Source organism: Heterocephalus glaber, unplaced genomic scaffold (genome assembly GCF_053883595.1).
Source record: "Heterocephalus glaber isolate CG9 unplaced genomic scaffold, H.glaber_assembly_v1.0 deba00001457, whole genome shotgun sequence".
NCBI classification, from domain to species: domain Eukaryota; kingdom Metazoa; phylum Chordata; class Mammalia; order Rodentia; family Bathyergidae; genus Heterocephalus; species Heterocephalus glaber.
The window spans coordinates 34,588,783-34,610,308 of record NW_028258305.1 but is presented as its reverse complement, the minus strand read 5'-3'; the positions used below and the strand labels follow the sequence as shown (position 1 = coordinate 34,610,308).

General features: G+C 38.2%; 1 pseudogene; it reads right to left on the bottom strand.

Annotated features, from left to right (window-relative positions):
- The window catches only part of LOC101705089 (DNA damage-induced apoptosis suppressor protein pseudogene), a 71,484-nt pseudogene that overhangs the window by 6,579 nt on the left and 43,379 nt on the right, over nucleotides 1-21,526 (bottom strand).

The window sequence follows — 21,526 nt, the reverse complement described above, 5'->3', positions numbered from 1 at the left end:
TCTTATTCATCCTACCTTGAAGATGTCTTAGGTTTATAAATTTGCTATTCAAACTCAGGAGCCAAAGGGCTGCTTGTTCTCTTTTCCTCACTTATTTCCCCTTGATATTCTGTACACACACAGACACACACAGACACACACACACACACACACTTAATTATATATTGCTGTGTATTATTAGTGCTTCAGCTGTTGAATTTTCTTCACAATTAATTTTTAAGTTTCTTAAATTATAATGCATCTACATTTCCCACAAAAGCTACCATCCCCTAACTGGTCTTAGGAGTTTATCTCTGTGCTTATATGGGCAAGATTGGAATCATCCTAAGTGGTTAGTGTATGATTGTTTTTGTTGTTGTGCAATTATGATCACTTCATTTTGGCCATTAGAATGGGTCTTAGAAGTATCAGTCAGAGACCGAGTCCATTTACTCATGTATTCACTTAGCTATTATGATGGAAGAGCAAGGCTTTATGTGGTAGAGCTAAAGTGATAAGACAATCTCTTTACTCAAAGAGCTGCTAGTCAAGTAGAGGAGGAAGATAGACAAAAAATACACAAATACACAGATGAACACAGGCTGAGATCTGATCTGCAAATTTGAAATTAAAAATGCTCCAGAATGTGAAACTTTTTGAGTGGCAACATGATACCACAAGTCTGAGGGTTCAATACGCACAAACTTTGTCTCATGTAGCAAGTTATTAAAAGTATTGTATAAAATTATCTTTAGCATCTTAGTTACCTTTTCTTGTTTTTGAGACAAAATACTCAACGCCCAAAGTTAAAGGAGGAAAGGTTTATTTATGCTTACAGTTTGTAGAGGTTTCAGTCCATAGTTGGCTGGCTCCAAGACAGGGTTGGCAGAAGGGTATCGGAGAAGAGAAGGAGTTCATGGTGAAAAGAAGGCAGCAAAGGAGCAAATAGCAAGCAGCAAGCAGTGAACAACAGCAGCCCTCCTTCTGTCCTTCATATTTTATCCAGGCTACTTACCCTTAGGTGCAGGTAGCACTCACACCCAGGGTAGGGCACCCTTAATCCTAGTAGGGCACCATGAATCCATTACCACATCACATCCTTAATTCTAGCATCACACACTCTAAATCTAGCCACCTCTAAAAAGCCACACCTTATTTTGTATCCTCCTTTATCATTTTATATAATAAAACTGTTTGTTCAATTTTTCTCCCCACTAATGCTCTTGGATCAGCATCAGGGGAGTTGAGAGTTTTTGGAGGCATTTTGGTGGCTCATTCTCATGTGTCCATTTATGTATGTATGTGTATATGTATGTATTTATTTATTTTTTGGTTTGCAAAGCCTTTATTTCTGGGTGTACATGTGATCTTGAACAAACATTATAGAAGAGAAAAATTAACAATATTACTAAAGTACAACTGACAGTGTAAGATAAAGTGGCCAAGTATCTAAATAACAATATTCTGGATAAAACACTGGGGGAAACAATTGCTTTACATTTTAAAGACTCAATATCCCTCAGTACAGTCTTCCCTATTTATTCTTCAAGTGTTCAAAATTTAAAGAATATTTTCTGTGCCACTAGAGGCAGAATTTTCAAGATTTATCTTTGTTTAAAAGTCTAGGAATTGGGTTCAGGTAATTTTTTTTTTTTTTTTTTTTTTTTTTTAATGAAAACAACTCAGGTGACCAAGCACTTTTTGCTTCAGACGCTAAAAGTAGACAGTTTTCTGAAAAAGAATCAAGTCCAAAAACTGACTCTTTGGAAATCTAGCCTGAACTTTTACAGTTATATTTAGTTTTCTGTTTTGCACCTATTGCTGTAAACACATTTTTAAACTTCCTAATGAAACATACATCATTTCTTTGTTTGATATGTTTCAGTTTCTTTCTTGATACCTCTTTTTGGCTAGGGGAATTACGGGCAGCAAGGCATTTCCTTAAACCCATGAGTTGGAATCCAAGCATATCTGAACGAAACACTTTTGTTGTGGTGGGGGGACCCATTCATAAGCATCAGTTTCAAAGCACTCAGCAACAGTACACTGGTTGAAAATCTCTGGTTGTGTAATACTAGATATAACAGGGCTTCTAGATTTCTGGCTAGGTATTTTTATATTTTGTGGACAACTTGGAGTGGGTTGCTGTTTGTCATTTTCAGGAGAAACTTGTGTTTTTTTATAGTTAGCATTAAGATTTGCATAAAATGCAGGTAATGTTTTGAAAGTTCCATGTATTCCATGAGTTCTTGTGTGGTGGAATCCTGAAACTGGAGTTGACTGTGAACATGGAGCAAAGTCTTGGCTATCTTTAAGATCATATTCCAAATCTGACTGAAGATGAGGCAGAGGAGAACATGTTCTTGGATACCCAAAGGCAGGCATGCTTTCCAAGGGTGAAGACTGAGTGAAGTTTTCAGAAAGTGATTTTAGTGAAAAACCAGAATCTTCAAGATGATTTCCTGCCAAAGATGTTTCCCACTGTAACAAAATATCTTCTGATTCTTCTGTAATTTCTGTTGTAATGTTTGTATCTTTAGCAATATCATCAAACAGATCAGCAGAAGCATTGTAGCTGTCTTCATAACCAGGAGAGCTTTGTGTTAAATTATTATCTATATGCCCATATAATGTCTCTTTTGATGTATTTGTACTTCTACCTGGACTACTACAAAGAGTTTCTAAAGGATATATAAGTTTCCTACAAATTGTAAAACTGTCACATTCATTCTTTGGCCACATATAATGTTTGTTTTCTAATTTGCAAAGACCAGAAACATCATTGTATGTCTTAGAACACAAAGTTGTTAACTTTTCATTCACGTCTGAAAGTGGCTGTTTTCCACGTCCATCAAAATATTTGATACTAAGATAAGAATGATCATTCTCTGAAGTACTGGGGGTGCATGAAATTTTATCTCTATGTGGTAGAATTTTGATAGTCTGCTTTACAGTAACAGTTGTTTCTAAATCTTTTGAAGATGGAAACAGCTGACAGACAAGTGTTTCAGAGTGAATATTCTGAAACACCACTTCCATTACTGTTTTCAGAGATAGCCTCTGTTGTTCTATTACTGCATATGGAGACAGCATCTGCTGTGTTATCTGGTTGTGACTTCTTTTGAATACTAGGATTTTGATTTGCTTCACAGTTGGAAAAGAAGTTATCTTTGCTAGAGTTTGCTTTGTCTGTTGCTTGTGATGATGTTGAAGTTACAGGTGGTGTACGTAGTGTTCCAGTTCTCTAGGGAGACACAGATAACCTGGTATCATAGTCTGCAAGGAATTTATCAATGTCATTATCTATATTATGTTTCTTATTCCTGCTATCTCTTGGGGTTTTAGCAATCTCACTTTCAACGACTGCCAGAAATTTGTCCAGGCTTTCAGGTAATGGAAGATCATCCCAAACTACAGGGTTAAAATCCTGGGAACTGTTGGTTACCTCTTCAGGTCTGAGTGATGCAGGTAAATAACAGGTAAAGGTCTTTTGATGGCTAGTGGTGTTGTCTACATCATGATGCTGGTAACATGGTAGCTCATACTGGGAATACTCATTTTTAATTCCTATTGCATTGTGGAAGGATTCTACACTACTTGACTCAAGGGGCTCTTGCATTTTCAAAGGGAATAAATTAGATGTAGTAATTCTAGTTTTATGATGACTGCTGTGAATTGCACTCAGTTGATTAGCTTGTAAGACAAGTTCTTCACCCAAAGTTTTGTTGTACTTTTTTTGTCCGTATATGAAACAAGGCTCCACGAACCCTGAATGGAGTCATGGCAATCAATGGTACCAGTGGCCTCTGCAAAGGACATACACTTTCTGTTTTGGTGAAGAACAGCAGTGGCCATGCTTTTTTTCTGAAGCTGAAACATCATCATTATCTGTTAGTTGTGAAACAGTGGAGGTGAGTTCAAGTGATAGGTGCCAGAATCTTGAAATATTATATGTACTATGAGACTCCAAAAAATAGGAAGTACTATCAGAACCATGTATGCTGCTGAGATCACTATTTGAGTGATCTAAAGAAAATAACTGGCTGTTAGGTGCCTGGGAGTTACAGTATAGTTTCCTCAAGCTGGAAGTCTGCAAAAGCTGATGGAAATAGCCAATGACAGTGAAGCCTGTAACACATGGGTCTGGAAGAATAATCTGGCAAGCTACTAGTGCTCTGATTTCTCTTCTTATGTCATGACACCTTTGTAAGAAGTTACTGGAATCTGAACCATGTCCATATTGGTTTTGAAAATTTGTCACTCCAAAAACAAAGCTTTGCCCAACAAAGCAGATTTCAACTGCTTTGGTTAACAGGTCCTGTGCTGTATCACTGTCCCGTGTTTCTGGAATTTATTAGGATCCTGAATATACCTGTGCAAATCAGTGACAGTAAGACCAAAAAATGCATCTAAGCAGCTTCCAAATACAGCAATGACAAATAATTTGTTTGATTCTGCAACTTTGAAGGAAAGTTTATATCTGTAACTTGTATTTTCTGCTTCACCAATAGAGCCACATTTTGGACAATTAGATCTTTGGCAAAGGCATAGGGGTCTCCTCAGGTAATGCTCAAGTGACTCAGGCCAGCTGGGCACAGTGGCTCACCAAGCACTGTCATGTATGTATGTATTTATTTGCTGAGGTTTGCAGGTTGATTACAGTGGAAAGACTTTGTTACTAGTACGGTGATCTCTTTAATTACTGTCTGCTCCTCAGTGATGCATTCTGGCCTTGGGTAACTAAAGCCCTTTGCCTCTGTCCCAAGATCCAACCACATCCATTAATTTGGGAGGAGAGGCTGCCATATAATTGGTCTGGCACTCAGTTCTCCAAAAATGAACTGGAGATAATACAAAGACAGACCAGACACTGGCATACAGTAAAAACCAGTTAATACTGGTAGCAACAGCTATGCCACCCTGGCCATAGCAACAAAATCAGCAAAAATAATAGGGTAAAGAGAAACCAGATATTGACATATCACTAAAACTAATAAAAGCTACCACTGTAACACCCTTAGCAATAGAAAAGAGATCTATAATTATAACATCAACACAAGGACAAACCAAATATTGACATGCAGTAAATGTCTACTGGATGCAAAAACTATACCACTGTGATAGTTAATTGTTTCAAGTTGAGTAAGAAATGCCCAATTAATTATATCAGCATGGTTTTAGGTGTCCTTGAAGAGATTTCCTGAAGATAGAAGACCCACCTTGGGTGTGAGAGGCATCAACAAAGAGGCTTGTGACCTAAATGGAATAAAAGGGAAACAAAAAAGAAAGGCTCACTTCTGTTTCTTTGGAGAAGCACCTAGTCTTCACCGTTATCTTGGACATCATCTCCTGGCTTCCAGTGCAGACCCTTCAGTCTTCCATAGAAGACCCTTCAGCCTCCTGATACAGATTTGCACAGGATATTACAGTGAGCTTAACGACTTTGACATTGACTGGATCCTTTGGAACTCCAGCAGGCAGACAGCCCTTTTGTACTTTTCCACACCTGACTCTGTGGGTGGTCATTGTAAGCTAATCTTGTAAATCCATATATAAATATGTATGTATATGTATATATATAACATTAAATCTGTTTCTCTAATAAGTACTGATGGATACAATCACCATTAACAATAGAAATGCAGTCATGCTCTACCACTGAGCTATACCCTCGCCCCAACAATAGAAATGAATTCAACCATAATAGCAATCAATGAAATATTGAGGGATTAATAAAGTTTATTAATAACGATTAATAGTAATATTAGTAAATATAGAAAGAGTGGGGAATGGGAGAATAAAAGAAGCAAAATTTGAGAGTTAAAGAAAAGGAAGTAGCCCAGAGGAGGAGGCTTCTGGTCTGCTGTACCACTGCTCCCAGCCCAGACGAAGAGGTTTCCAGGCTGCCATACCACTGCTCCCAGTTCAGAGGGGGTGAGCCGCATGGGCACCAGGAGCATCCCCCCATAAAAAAGAGAAGACACATACACAAGTCTCAAAACCAGACATCCAGATCACCTACAGCAATGCAAAGGGAAATGAGATGGAACACTCTGTTACTCAAACACCTGGACTCTGTGAACTGGCAACAAAAGAGGATCTGGAAAAATAAAATCAGAAATAATTTCTCAGATAAGAGCAGAGGTTGTGCTCATAGTGCAAGACATGATTAATAAATCTAGAGAGGAGCTGAGGAACATAATGGAATCTCAACATAGGAAATGAGTGGAATCCATAAAACAGATGCAAACAGATTTCCAGGAGATTAAAAACTCCATTGAAAGTCTACACAGCAGAAGGAGCCAATGTGAGGACAGAATTTCAGATATAGAAGATAAGATTGTAATTAGTGAACAGGAAAAGAAAAATTGCTGCAAAATTGTATGGGACCATGAGAAATCAATCCGGCAGCTGCTAGACAATGCAAAGAAGAATAACATCAGACTGATTGGAGTCAATGAAGAAACAGGAGAGAGTACAGATGACATAAAAAACACTGTTCACAGAAGTAATGACAGAAAACTTCCCAAGCGGGGGAAAAGAACCTGACATACAGATAAGTGAGGCATATGGGACTCCAACTAGCCTTGATCAAAAAACATCTGCACATAGGCATTTAATTGTTAGGATTCCAGAAACTTAACAGAAGAACAAAGTTCTACAAGCAGTTAGAGAAAAGAAACAAATCACATACAAAGGAAAGCCCATCAGAATCACAGCAGACTTCTCAATGCAACGTTCAAGGCAATAAGAACTTGGGGTGATGTGTTTCAAGCCCTGAAGGAAAACAGCCTCCCACCCAGATTGTTGTACCCTGAAAAACTATCTTTCAAAAATTGATGGAGAAATAAGATACTTTCATGACAAAGAGCACCATAGGAACTTCATGAATACCAAACCAGCACTCCAAAAAATTTTAGACAATATCCTAGGAAAAGACAACAAGGATCACAAACCCAGGAAGCACACAGAATGAATCTTTTGGGTGCAACAAGAAATTAAGTGCAAAGGGAAAGAATCCAACAAAAAGAAAAAGTCATGACAATGATAAGTCAATACGTATCAGTTATAACCATCAATGTTAATGGTCTCAGTTCACCAATCAAAAGAAATAGACTGGCAGAATGGGTCAAAAAGCAAGATCCAACAATATGCTGCATACAAGAAACACACTTAATTAAAAAAGAAACTTACAGACTGAAAGTTAAAGGGTGGAAAACAATACTCGATGCAACAGGAACCTGGAAAAAAGGAGTAGCTATCCTCTTTGCAGATCAAGTGGATTTGAAACTATCACTGACTAAGAGAGACAAAGAAGGACACTATATCCTTGTAAAGGGAACAATCCAAGAGCAAGAGATGACAATCATAAATATATATGAACCAAATGCTAGTGCACTCAACTATATAAAACAAATGCTAATGGACATGAAAAGTCATATATGCACTAATACAATAGTAGTGGGGGACCTCAATACCCCACTGTCAAAAATAGATAGATCAACTAGACAAAAAATAAGTAATAAAATACTAGAACTCAATTAAACTCTTGAACAAATGAACTTAACAGATGTTTACTAAGTATTCCACCCCACACAATCAGAATATACATTCTTTTCAGCTGCACATGGTTCCTTCTCAAAAATAGGCCACGTACTCACTCATAGAACATGTTTAAGTAAGTGCAAAGGAATTGAAGTTATTCCATGTATATTATGAGACCATAGTGTGATGAAATTGGAGATCAATAGCAAAAGAAACCACAAAAATTTCATAAACACATGGAAATTGAACCACACACTTCTGAATAACCAATCAGTAACAGAGGAAATTGAAGATGAATTCAGACACTTCCTACAATTAAATGACAGTGACAATACAACATACCAGATTCTATGGGACACAATGAAAGCAGTCTTACAAGGGAAATTCATAGCAGTGAATACTCATATTAGGAAAACTGAGTGAGCACAATTCACTAACCAGATGCTGAACCTCAAGCTTCTAGAAAGAGAAGAGCAAGACAAACCCAAAGCTCAGAAGGGAGGAAATTAAAAGATCAGAACATAAATCAACTCAATGGAGACTAAGAGAATGATACAAAAAAATCAACGAAGCCAAGAGTTGGTTCTTTGAAAGAATAAACAAAATTGACAAACCCTTAGCCAACCTTGTCAGAAAAAGGAAAGAAAAGGACCAAATCCATGCAATTAGGAATGAAAAGGGTGAAATTACAATGGACTCAGCAGAAATCCAGAGGATCACTAATACCTGCTTTGATAACCTATACGCCAATAAGATGGAAAACACAGAAGAAATGAACAGATACATAGATACATATGAATGACCAAAGTTGAACGAAGAACACCTAAAAATTCTAAATGACCCATTATCAATCAATGAAATTGAAAACATAATCAAAAACTTACCAACTAACAAATGCCCAGGTCCTGATGGCTTCACTGCTGAATTCTACAAGACATTTAGAGAGAAACTATTGCCACTACTGTTTAAACTCTTCAATGAAATTGAAAGGAGAGCAATACTCCCAAATTCATTCCTGGAAGCAAGCATCACCTTGATCCCCAAAGCAGAGAAACACCCAACCAAAAAAGAGAACTATATGCTAATGTCACTAATGAACATAGATGCAAAAATCCTTAATAAGATTCTGGCAAATAGAATGCCAAAGATCATCAAGGAAATCATACACCCTGACCAAGTGGGACTCATCCCAAGGATGCAGGGATGGTTCAATATATGTGAATCAATAAATGTAATACACTATATCAATAGAGCCAAGGACAAAAATCATATGATAATCTCAATAGATGCAGAAAAAGCACTTGACACAATCCAACACTCATTTATGAAAAGAAAACCCTACAAAAAATTGGAATAGACAGTATCTACCTCAATCTGATGAAAACCATCTATGAAAAACCAACAGTCAATATCATACTAAATGGTCAAAACCTGAAATCCTTCACACTAAAATCAGGAACAAGACAAAGATGTCTACTATCACCACTCCTGTTCAATATAGTTTTGGAAACATTAGCCATGGCAATTAGACAAGAGAAGGAAATAAAATGAATAAAGATAGGAAATGAAGAAGTCAAATTGTCATTATTTGCAAATGACATGTTACCCTAGAGATAAGACCCCAAGAACTCCACCTAAAGTCTTCTAGGCTTAATAAACAAATTTAGTAGAGCAGCTGAATACAAGGTCAATACACAAAAATCAATAGCTTTCTCTACGCAGATGACAAACTCACTGAGACAGAAATAGGCCAAACAATTCCTTTCACAATAGAATCAAAAAACCTGAAATACCTAGGAATCAGCCTAACAAAGGAAATCAAAGACCTCTTCTCTGAATACTATAGCACTCTTAAAAGAGAGATTGAAGATGTTATCAGAAAATAGAAAGACATCCCTTGGTCCTGGGTAGGAAGGATCAACATAGTGAAAATGGCCATACTTCCAAAACTGCTGTATAGATTCAATGCAATCCCAATTGAAATCCTAGAAGCATACCTCATGGACCTTGAGAAAATAATCCAAAAATTCTTTTGAAACAAGAAGAGACCTAGAACAGCAAAAGCAATTCTAGGCAACAGATACATGGCAGAGGGTATCACAACCCCTAACTTAAAGCTATACTCCAAAGCTACTGTGATAAAAACAGCATGGTACTGGCAAAAGAACAGACTGGAGAACAAGTGGAACAGATTAGAAGATGCAGAAAGAACTCGAGATACATTCAGCCATTTCAGTTTTGACAAAGGAGCCAAACACCCTCATTGGAGGAAAGATAGCCTCTTTAATAAATGATTCTCAAAAAATTGGGTTTCAACTTGCCAAAGATTAAAACTAGACCTATATGTCTCACCGTGCACTAAACTAAAATTGAAATGGATTAAAGATCTAAATATTAAAATAGAAATGCTGAATCAGCTGGACCAGAAGTTAGGTAGGACTCTTGAAGATATTGGTGTAGGAAAAGATTTTATGAACAAAACCTCACTTGCCCATGACCCAGCACAAACAATCAACAAGTGGGATCTCTTCTTATTAAAAAGCTTCTGCACAGCAAAAGAAACTACCAACAGTGTGAAGAGACAACCCACGATGTGGGAAAAATTCTTCACCTGTTCTTCCTCAGACAAACATCTGCTATCTAGACTTTATAAAGAACTTAAAAAGATCAGACCTCTCAAATTTAAAGACCCAATCCAAAAATGGGCATATGAAATGAACAGACATTTCTCAGACAAAGATGTAGAAATAGCAAATAAACACATAAAAAATGTTCAACATCACTGGTCATTTGAGAGATGCAAATGAAAACAGCGCTGAGATTCCATATCACTCCAGAAAGAATGGCTGCTATCATGAAATCAACCAATAATAAATGCTGGTGGGGCTGTGGGGAAAGAGGAACACTGTTCCACTGCTGGTGGGAATGTTGACTGGTTTAGCCACGGTGGAAATCAGTATAGAGATACCGCAAAGAACTAGGACTGGAATCCCATTTGATCCAGCTATTGTCCTGCTGGGTATGTTCCCCAAAGAATTAAAAGAATCATACCACAGTGACATATGTGCACCCATGTTTATAGCAGCACAATTTTTAAGTGCTAAAACTTGGAAGCAGCCCAATTGCACATCAACTGGAGACTGGATAAAGAAAATGTGCTTTTTAAAAAAATATTCACCCATAAAAAATGAGAAATTAAAGACATTTATAGCTAAATGGATGCACATTGAGGCAATACTCTTAAGTGAAATAAATAGGACACTCATGTGTAAATACCGCATAGTTTCTCCAGTGTGAGAAAGTGAAAGTGTAAATAAGGACTAAAAGGTATAATAGATAATGTGAAATAGGAAGGAAAGGGGCAACTGGGAAGGGGATGTTGGAGGGGTAGGGGGTAGAAAAAAATGGAATGGAAGTAATATGAGGAAATGAAAAAATTTAAACAAAGTCTTTGTAAATAGGGAGGGATGGAGGGGTTGACGGTAGGGCAGGGGAAGGGGGAAAAATATGAACCAAGAGAGATTTTGTAAAGATGCCCATTTCCAATGATGAATGTCATTATATTTTATACCTAAAATATACCAATAAAATAAAATTTTAAAAAATGAAAAATAAAAAAATAAAAGGAAGATGAGGAGAGAAAATTGAGATAGACCTTGTTAAAGAGTGAAATAAAATTAATTAAATGAAAGTCTCAGAATGGAATGGATAAGAAAAAAATGAACAAAGCAGAACAAAATAAAATTTAAAACCCTTTAAAAAACAAAAACAAGAAAAAATAAGAGAAAAAGAAAAAAGAACCCCTCCAAAACCCAATGGGGTAAAAGAGGAGTCCAAAAATATTCCTCTGTGTCATTGACTGAGTGGTTTTTTTCTGGATCTGTACTATTTGAATCCACCAGATATGAGGGCCGCACTGGGAGTCACAATAAGACCTGTTCTGTTCTCTCACTAGCATTTTTGTGTGTGAATGCTGAACCTTGCCCCACATTTCCTGCTGGGTGTGGTTGGTCAGTGATGTCTGCCCTTGGTTTGTTTTCACTCCAGCTGCTCCCAGTTTCTGTGCACCTCTGTGTGCCCCATCATGGATTTCTCTGCCCAGCTTTATGGCCTGTGGGTTTGTGAGGTGCACTCCTTGCTCTAGAGGTCTCCCTCTGTCTGTACACCACAGGCTGTGGCACAGTACCAGCCGAGGTGATCCCTGATTGTGCTGGCAGATAGGAAAAGCAAACAGATCCCTGAGATTTGTGTTGGATGTAGGCAGTGGGGTAAGGGGGTCAAACAGTCCATTGGACTTAATCTTGCACTTTCAGACCCAGCCCCCTCCAAATGCCAGACATGACTGGTTTGGCTTCTCTGTTCAGTGAGTGGGATCCCCATGTCCTTCCTGGCCTGAAATTAAACTTACTAGGTGGTGTACATCTGACTCACACCCTCTCTATGACTGTCTCTTTCGGCTGTCTCCCACTCAGTCACCACAGTAAGGTGACACCTGAAACCTTGGGGGGGGCGATTATTCTGTGGCTCAGTCTTAAACAATGCTTTCCCAAAGTGGCTCTTGATTAAACCTTTTCAAATATGGCAAATGCTGCCCTGGATTTCTTCCCCAACTCTAGCCTGCCATGCAGAAGAAGCCCCTTTCAGAGTAAAACCCCACACTGTTTGGTGCACTGCACAATAACCTTGGGGATTTCTTGGGGCCAGTGCTGCTGGCCTGCTCTGTTGTTTCTCCCTGGCACTGCCAACTCTCTTCAGGCTTACTTTGTGTTCACAGAGACAGGGCTCCTTCCCTGGGAGCTGGGGTTGGTGTTTCATTCTGTTTTGTTCCTTTTCTGCATTGTCCTCTGTTTCTCTAGCTTCTCTAGTTTCTAGTTTTCCTGTTAGCTCTCTGCTGATCCTTTTTTTAAAAATTGTATTTTATTGGTACATTTTAGCTGTACAATATAATGACATTCATCATTGGAAACTTGCACCTTTACATAATCTCTCTTGGTTCCTATTTTTTCCCTATTCCCATGTCCTCCCTTCAACCCCTCCATCCCTATTTACAAAGACTTTGTTTCCATTTTTTCATTTTCTCATATTAATTTCATCCCTTCTTTCCTTTCCCCTTCCCCTTTTCTTCCTATTCTCATTATCTATTATACCTTTAAGTCCTTACTTACTCTTTCAGTTTCTCAAACTAGAGAAAATATTCTGTATTTACACGTGTGTCCTCTTTATTTCACTTAAGAATATTGCCTCAATATGCATCCATTAAGCTAAAAATGTCTCGATTTCTTATTTTCTATGACTGAGTAGTACTCCATTTTATTAAAAAACACATTTTCGTTATCCAGTCTCTAGTTGATGTGCAATTGGGCTGCTTCCAAGTTTTAGCTATTACAAATTGTACTGCTATGAACATGGGTGCACATATGTCACTGTGGTATGATTCTTTTAATTCTATGGGGAAGATACCCAGCAGAGGAATAGCTTGGTCAAATGGGGCTTCCAGTCCTAGTTCTTTGAGGTATCTCCACACTGATTTCCACAGTGGTTGCACCAGTTAACTTTGCCACCAGCAGTGGAACAGGGTTCCACTTTCCCCACAGCCCCGCCAACATTTGTTATTTTATTTATTTATTTCTTTATTTACTTATTTATTTAATTAAATTCTTTTATTGGTACATTGTAGGTACACAACACAATTACATTTCTCATTGGGAATTGTACCTTTACATAATTCCTCTTGGTTCTTATTTTTTCCCCATTCCTAGCCCTCCCTTCACCCCCTCCACCCTTCCCTATTTACAAAGACTTTATTTCCATTTTTTCCATTTCTCAGCATTTTTCCTTTCCCTTCTTTCCTTTCCCCTGCCCCTCCCACTACCCCTACCCCTTTGGACCTTTTCCTCCTATTTTACATTATCGATTACTAATTCTAATCATTGGTACATTTTAGGTATACAATATAATGACATTCATCATTGGAAATTTGCACCTTTACATAGTCTTTCTTGGTTCTTATTTTTCACCCTTGTCCAGACCTCCCTTCAACCCCTCCAGTCCTCCCTATTTACAAAGATTTTCTTCCTATTTTTCCATTTTCTCATATTAATCCCACTCCCTTCTATCCTTTCCCCTAGCCGTCCCACTTCCTTCCCCTTTGCCCCTTTTCCTCCTATTTCACATTACCTATTATACATTTAGTCCTTATTTACACTTTCAGTTCTCACACCAGAGAAACTATTCAGTATTTATACATGTGTGTCCTATTTATTTCACTTAAGAGTATCGCCTCAATGTGCATCCACTTAACTATAAATGTCTCTAATTTCTCATTTTTTATGGCTGAGTAGTACTCCATTTTGTAAAAAAACCAAATTTTCTTGATCCAGTCTCCAGTTGATGGGCATTTGGGCTGTTTCCAAGTTTTAGCTATTACAAACTGTGCTGCTATGAACATGGGTGCACATATATCACTGTGGTATGATTCTTTTAATTCTTTGGGGAAGATCCCCAGCAGTGGACTAGCAGGGTCAAATGGGACTTCCAGTCCTAGTTATTTGAGGTATCTCCATACTGATTTCCACAGTGCTTGCATCAGGCTACACTCCCACCAGCAGTGGAGCAGGGTTCCTCTTTCCCCACAGCCCCACCAGCATTTGTTATTTGTTGATTTTATGATAGCAGCCATTCTTTCTGGAGTGAAGTGGAATTTCAGCCTTGTTTTCATTTTCATCTCTCGAATGACCAGTGATGTTGAACATTTTTTCATGTATTTATTTACTATTTCTACCTATTTGTCTGAGAAATGTCTGTTCATTTCAGATGCCCATTTTCGGATTTGGTCTTTAAATTTGGGAGGTCTGATCTTTTTAAGTTCTTCATAGATTCGAGATAGTAGACCTTTGTCTGAGGAAGAGCAGGTGAAGATTTTTTCCCACATTGTGGGTTGTGTCTTCACACTGCAGGTGGTTTCTCTTGCTGTGTAGAAGCTTTTTAATAAGAAGAGATCCCATTTGTTGATTGTTTGTGCTAGTTCCGGGCAACTGAGTTTTTGTTCATAAAATCTTTTCCTACACTGATGTTGTCAAGGGTTCTACTTAACCTCTGTTCCAACTGGTTCAGAGTTTCTATTTTAATATTTAGATCTTTAATCCATTTTGATTTTAGTTTAGTGCATGGTGAGAGATACAGGTCTAGTTTTAATCTTTGACAACTTGAAACCTAATTTTTTGAGCACCATTTATTAAAGAGGCTATCTTTCTTCCAGTGATGGTGTGTGGCTCCTTGGCAAAGATGAGTTGGCTGAGTGTGTCTCAAGTAGTTTCGGCATCTTCTCATCTGTTCCACTGGTCCTCAGGTCTGTTTCTTTGCCAGTACCATGCTGTTTTTGTCACAGTAGCTTTGTAGTAGAGTTGCAGGTTGGGGATTGTGATACCCCCTGCCATGTCTCTGTTACCTAGAATTGCTTTTGCTATTCTGGGTCTCTTCTTGTTCCAAATGAATTTTTGGATTGTTTTCTCAAGGTCCATGAGGTATGCTGCTGGGATCTCAATTGGAATTGCATTAAGTCTATATAGCAGTTTTGGAAGTATGGCCATTTTCACTATATTAATCTTTCCTACCCAGGAGCAGGGGATATCTTTCCATTTTCTGATATCATCTTCAATCTCTCTTTTCAGAGTGCCATAGTTTTCAGAGAAGAGGTCTTTGATTTCTTTCATTAGGATGATTCCTAGGCATTTCAGTTTTTTGGATGCTATTGCAAAAGGAATTATTTGCCCTATTTCTCTCTCAGTGAGTCTGTCATTTGTGGAGAGGAAAGCTATTGATTTTTGTGTGTTGACCTTGTAACCAGCTACTTGACTGAATTTGGTTATTAAATCTCGAAGACTTTTGGTGGAGTTCTTGGGGCCTTCTATATAGAGTATCATGTCATCTGCAAAGAATGACAGTTTGACTTCTTCATTTCCTATCTTTATTCCTTTTATTTCTTTCTCTTGTCTAATTGCCATGGCTAATGTTTCCAGTACTATATTGAACAAGAGTGGTGATAGTGGACATCCTTATCTTGTTCCTGATTTTAGTGTGAAGGATTTGAGTTTTTGACCATTTAGTATGATATTGGCTGTTGGATTTTCATAGATGGCTTCTATCAGTTTGAGGTAGAGACCATGTATTCCAATTTTTGTAGGGTTTTTATCATAAATGCATGTTGGATTTTGTCAAATGCTTTTTCTGCATCTATGGAGATAGTCATATGGATTTTGTCCTTGGCTCTATTGATATAGTGTATTACATTAATTGATTTTCGTATATTGAACCATCCCTGCATCTCTGGGATGAATCCCACTTGATCAGGGCATATGATCTTCTTGATGATCTTCTGCATTCTTTTTGACATTATGTTATTAAGGAGTTTTGCATCAATGTTCATTAGTGAGATTGGCCTATAGTTCTCTTTTTCAGTTGGGTCTTTGTCTGCTTTGGGGATCAAGGTGAAGCTTGCTTCCAGGAATGAATTTGGGAGTATTGCTTCCCTTTCAATTTCATTGAAGAGTTTAAAGTGTAGTGGCAGCAGTTCCTCTCTAAATGTCTTGTAGAATTCAGCAGTGAAGCCATCAGGGCCTGGGATTTTCTTAGTTGATAAGTTTTTAATTACATTTTCAATTTCATTGGTTGATATTGGGTTGTTCAGAATTTTTAGGTCTTCTTCATTCAACTTTGGTAATTCATATGTATCTAGGAATCTGTCCATTTCTTCTGTGTTGTCCATCTTATTGGCGTATAGGTTCTGGAAGTAGGTATTGATGATCCTCTGGATTTCTGCTGGGTCTGTTGTCATTTTACCCTTTTCATTCCTAATTGCATGGATTTGGGCCTTTTCTTTCCTTTTTCTGACAAGGTTGGCTAAGGGTTTGTCAATTTTGTTTATTCTTTCGAAGAACCAACTCTTGGCTTCATTGATTTTTGTATTGTTCTCTTAGTCTCCATTGCACTGATTTCTCCTCTGATCTTTATAATTTCCTCCCTTGTATGAGCTTTGACATTGTCCTGCTCTTCTTTTTCTAGAAGCTTGAGGTTCAGCATCAAGTTGTTTAATTGGGCTTGTTCTGTTTTCCTAATATGCGTATTCACTGCTATGAATTTCCCTTGTAAGACTGCTTTCATTGTGTCCCATGGATTCTGATATGTTTTATTGTCCTTGTCATTTAATTGAAGGAACTGTCTGATTTCTTCTTTAATTTCCTTTGTGACCCATTGGTTATTCAGAAGTGTGTTGTTCAATTTCCACATGTTTATGAAATTTTTTGAGTTTCATTTGCTATGGATCTCCAATTTCATCGCACTATGGTCTGATAATATACAGGGGATAACTTCAATTCTTTTGTACTTACTTTAACATGTTCTATGTGTGAGTATGTGGTCTGTTTTGGAGAATGACCCATGTGCAGCTGAGAAGAATGTGTATTCTGATTTTGTGGGGCGGAAGACTCTGTAAACATCTGTTAAGTTCATTTGTTCAAGAGTTCGATTGAGTTCTAGTATTTCATTACTTATTTTTAGTCTAGTTGATCTATCTATTTGTGACAGTGGGGTGTTGAGGTCCCCCACTACAATTGTATTAGTGCATATATGACTTTTCATGTCCATTAGTATTTGTTTTATATAGTTGGGTGCACTAGTGTTTGGTGCATAAATATTTATGATTATCATCTCTTCCTCTTGGATTCTTGCTTTTACAAGGATGTAGTGTCCTTCTTCATCTCTCTTCATCAGTGTTGGTTTGAAATCTACTCAATCTGCAAAGAGGATAGCTACTCCTGCTTTTTTTCAGGTTCCTGTCACATGGAGTATTGTTTTCCACCCTTTAAGTTTCAGTCTATGAGTTTCCTTTTGAATTAAGTGTGTTTCTTGTATGCAGCATATTGTTGGATTTTGCTTCTTGACCCATTCTGCCAGTCTATTTCTTTTGATTGGTGAATTGAGACCATTAACATTGATGGTTATAACTGAAATGTATTGACTTGTCCTTGCCATGAGTTTTTCTTTTTGTTGGGTTCTCCCCCTTTCCATTTGATTTCTTGTCATGCCAGATGGGTTCATTCTGCTTTGCTTCCTGGGGTTGTGATCCTCAATGTCTGTTCCTAGGATATTGTGTAAAATTTTTTGTAGTGCTGGTTTGGTATTCACGAAGTTCCTAAGGTGCTCTTTGTCATGCAAGTATCTTATTTCTCCATCAATTTTGAAAGATTGTTTTGCAGGGTATATCAATCTGGGTTGGAGGCCGTTTTCTTTTAGGGCTTGGAATATGTCACTCCAAGTTCTTCTTGCCGTGATGGCTTGTGTTGAGAAGTCTGCTGTGATTCTGATGAGCTTTCCTTTGTATGTGATTTGTTTCTTTTCTCTGACTGCTTGGAGAACTTTGTTCTTCTCTTGTGTTTCTGGAATCCTAACAATTATATGCCTATGTGTAGATTTTTTTGATCAAGGCTATTTGGAGTCCTATATGCCTCACTTATCTGTATGTCAAGCTCTTTTCCCCTGCTTGGAAGTTTTCTGCCATTATTTCTGTGAAGAGATTTTTTATATCATCTCCACTCTCTCTTGTTTCTTCATTGAGCCCAATCAGTCTTATGTTATTTTTCTTTGCATCATCTAGCAGCTGCTGGATTGATTTCTCATGTTCCCTTATAATTTTGAAGCAATTTTTCTTTTCCTGGTGACTAATTGCAATCTTATCTTCTATATCTGAAATTCTGTCCTCACATTGGCTCATTCTGCTGTGTAGACTTTCAATGGAGTTTTTCATGTCCTGCAAATCTATTTGCATCTGTTTTATGGAATCCATAAAACAGATGCAAATCTATTTGCATCTGTTTTATGGATTCCATTTGTTTCCTATGTTGGGATTCCATCATGTTCCTGAGCTCCTCTCTAGATTTATTAATCATGTCTTGCACTAGGGGCACAATTTCTCCTGTTATCTGAGAAATTATTTCTGATTTCATTTTTTCCAGATCCCCTTTTGTTGCCAGTTCAGTGGGTCTAGATATTTGAGTATCAGAGTGTTCCATCTCATTTCCCTTTGGGGTTGCTGTAGGTGACCTGGAAGTCTAGTTTTGAGACTTATTTATGTGTTTTCTCATTTCGACTCTGGCAGGGGTCTGTTAGTGCCTACATGGATTACCTCCTCTGAGCTGGGAGAAGTGGGACAGGGTCCGGGAGCAGCAGTAGGGATGGTGACCCAAAAGCCCTTTCCTGTGGGCTGCGAGCATCGGGAGGGATGGTGGCTGGGAAGCCCCTTCCTCTGGACCAGGAGCAGTGGGATGGTGGCTCAGAAGCCCCTCCCTCTGGACCAGGAGCAGTGGGAGGGATGGTGGCCTGGAAGCCCCTTCCTCTGGGCCAGGAGCAGCAGGACAGAAGGTGGCCCAAAAGCCCTTTCCTCTGGGCTAGGAGCAGCTGGAGGGATGGTGACTGGGAAGCCCCTTCCTCTCGACCAGGAGCGGTGGGATGGTGGCTCAGAAGCCCCTACCTCTGGGCTGGGAGCAGCAGGACTCAATACTGTGGTCTGGTGGTCTGGTGTCCTCTGCGTCTTTGTAATGTGGAACCAGGTGGCTGCCTGTCTGTAGTGGGGTGACTCAGCATCTTCCATGTGACTTGGGACCTCGGTAGGGCATGCATAGACCTGCCTGTTTGCCTTGGGCTGATTCGGCGTGTTTCACGCGTGACTTGGGACTTCAGTAGGGCATGGGCAGACCTGCCTGTCTGCAAAGAGGTGATTCCCAGCATTTGTTATTAAGTTGATTTCATGATAGCAGCCATTATTTCCGGTGTGAGGTGGAATGTAAGTGTTGTTTTCGTTTGCATCTCTCAAATGACCAGTGATGTTGAACAGTTTTTCATGTGTTTATTTTCTGTTTCTCCATCTTTGTCTGATAATTGTCTGTTCATTTCAGATGCTCATTTCTAGATTGGGTGTTTAAATTTGGGAGGTCTGATCTTTTTAAGTTCTTTATAGATTCGAGATAGTAGACCTTTGTCTGAGGAAGAGCAAGTGAACATTTTTTCCCACATTGTGGGTTGTGTCTTAACACTGCTGATGTTTTTTCTTGCTGTGAAAAAGCTTTTTAAAAAGATGAGATCCCACTTGTTTCTTGTTTGTGCTAGGTCATGGGCAACTGAGGTTTTGTTCATAAAATCTTTTCCTACACTGATTTCTTCAAGAGTTCTACCTAACCTCTGTTCTAGCTGGTTTAGTGTTTCTATTTTAATATTTAGATCTTTAATCCATTTCTATTTAGTTTAGTGCATGGTGAGAGATATAGGTCTATTTTTAATCTTTGACAACTTGAAACCTAATTTTTTGAGCACCATTTATTAAAGAGGCTATCTTTCTTCCAGTGATGGTGTGTTGCTCCTTGGCAAAGATGAGTTGGCTGAGTGTGTCTCAAGTAGTTTCGGCATCTTCTCATCTGTTCCACTGGTCCTCAGGTCTGTTTCTTTGCCAGTACCATGCTGTTTTTGTCACAGTAGCTTTGTAGTAGAGTTGCAGGTTGGGGATTGTGATACCCCCTGCCATGTCTCTGTTACCTAGAATTGCTTTTGCTATTCTGGGTCTCTTCTTGTTCCAAATGAATTTTTGGATTGTTTTCTCAAGGTCCATGAGGTATGCTGCTGGGATCTCAATTGGAATTGCATTAAGTCTATATAGCAGTTTTGGAAGTATGGCCATTTTCACTATGTTGATGCTTCCTACCCAGGAGCAGGGGATATCTTTCCATTTTCTGATATCATCTTCAATCTCTCTTTTCGGAGTTCTATATTTTTCAGAGAAGAGGTCTTTGATTTCTTTTGTTAGGTTGATTCCTAGGTATTTCAGTTTCTTCGATGTTATTGTGAAAGGGATTGTTTGCCCTTTTACTGTCTCAGTGAGTCTGTTGTCTGTGTAGACGAAAGCTATTATTTTTTTGTACTGACCTTGTATCCAGCTACTCTACTGAATTTGGTTATTAAGCCTAGAAGACTTTGGGGGGAGTTCTTTGGGTCTTATCTATAGAGTGTCATGTCATCTGCAAAGAATGGCAATTTGACTTCTTCATTTCCTATCTTTATTCATTGTATTTCTTTCCCTTGTCTAATTGCCATAGCTAATGTTTCCAGTACTATATTGAACAAGAGTGGTGATAGTGGACATCCTTGTCTTGTTCCTGATTTTAGTGTGAAGGATTTGAGTTTTTGACCATTTAGTATGATGTTGGTTGTTGGTTTTTCATAGATGGCTTGTATCACATTTAGGTAGAGACTGTTTATTCCAATTTTTTGTGGGGGTTTTATCATAAATGCATGTTGGAATTTGTCAAATGCTTTTTCTGAATCTGTAGAGATGATCATATGATTTTTTTCCTTGGCTTTATTGATATAATGCATTACATTGATTGATTTGCATATCTTTAACCATACCTGCATCCCTGGGATGAATCCCACTTGGTCAGGGTGTATGATCTTGATGATCTTCTGCATTCTATTTACCAGTGTCTTACTAAGGATTTTTGCATCTATGTTCATTAGTGACATTGGCATATAGTTCTCTTTTTCGGTTGAGTCCTTCTCTGCTGTGGGGATCAAGGTGATGCTTGCTTCCAGGAATGAATTTGGGAGTATTGTTCCCTTTCAATTTCATTAAGAGTTTAAACAGTAGCAGCAGTTGGTCCTCTCTAAATGTCTTGTAGAATTCAGCACTGAAGCCATTAGGACCTGGGCTTTTGTTAGTTCATAAGTTTTTAATTATGTTTTCAATTTCATTTATTGATATTGGGTCATGTAGAAATTTTAGGTCTTCTTTGTTGAACTTAATAATTCATACATATCTAGAAATCTGTCCATTTCTTCTGTGTTTTCTATCTTATTGGTTTATAGCTTCTTGAAATAGGGATTGATGATCCTCTGGATTTCTTCTGGGTCTGTTGTAATTTCACCCGTTTTCATTCCTAATTGCATGGATGTGGTCCTT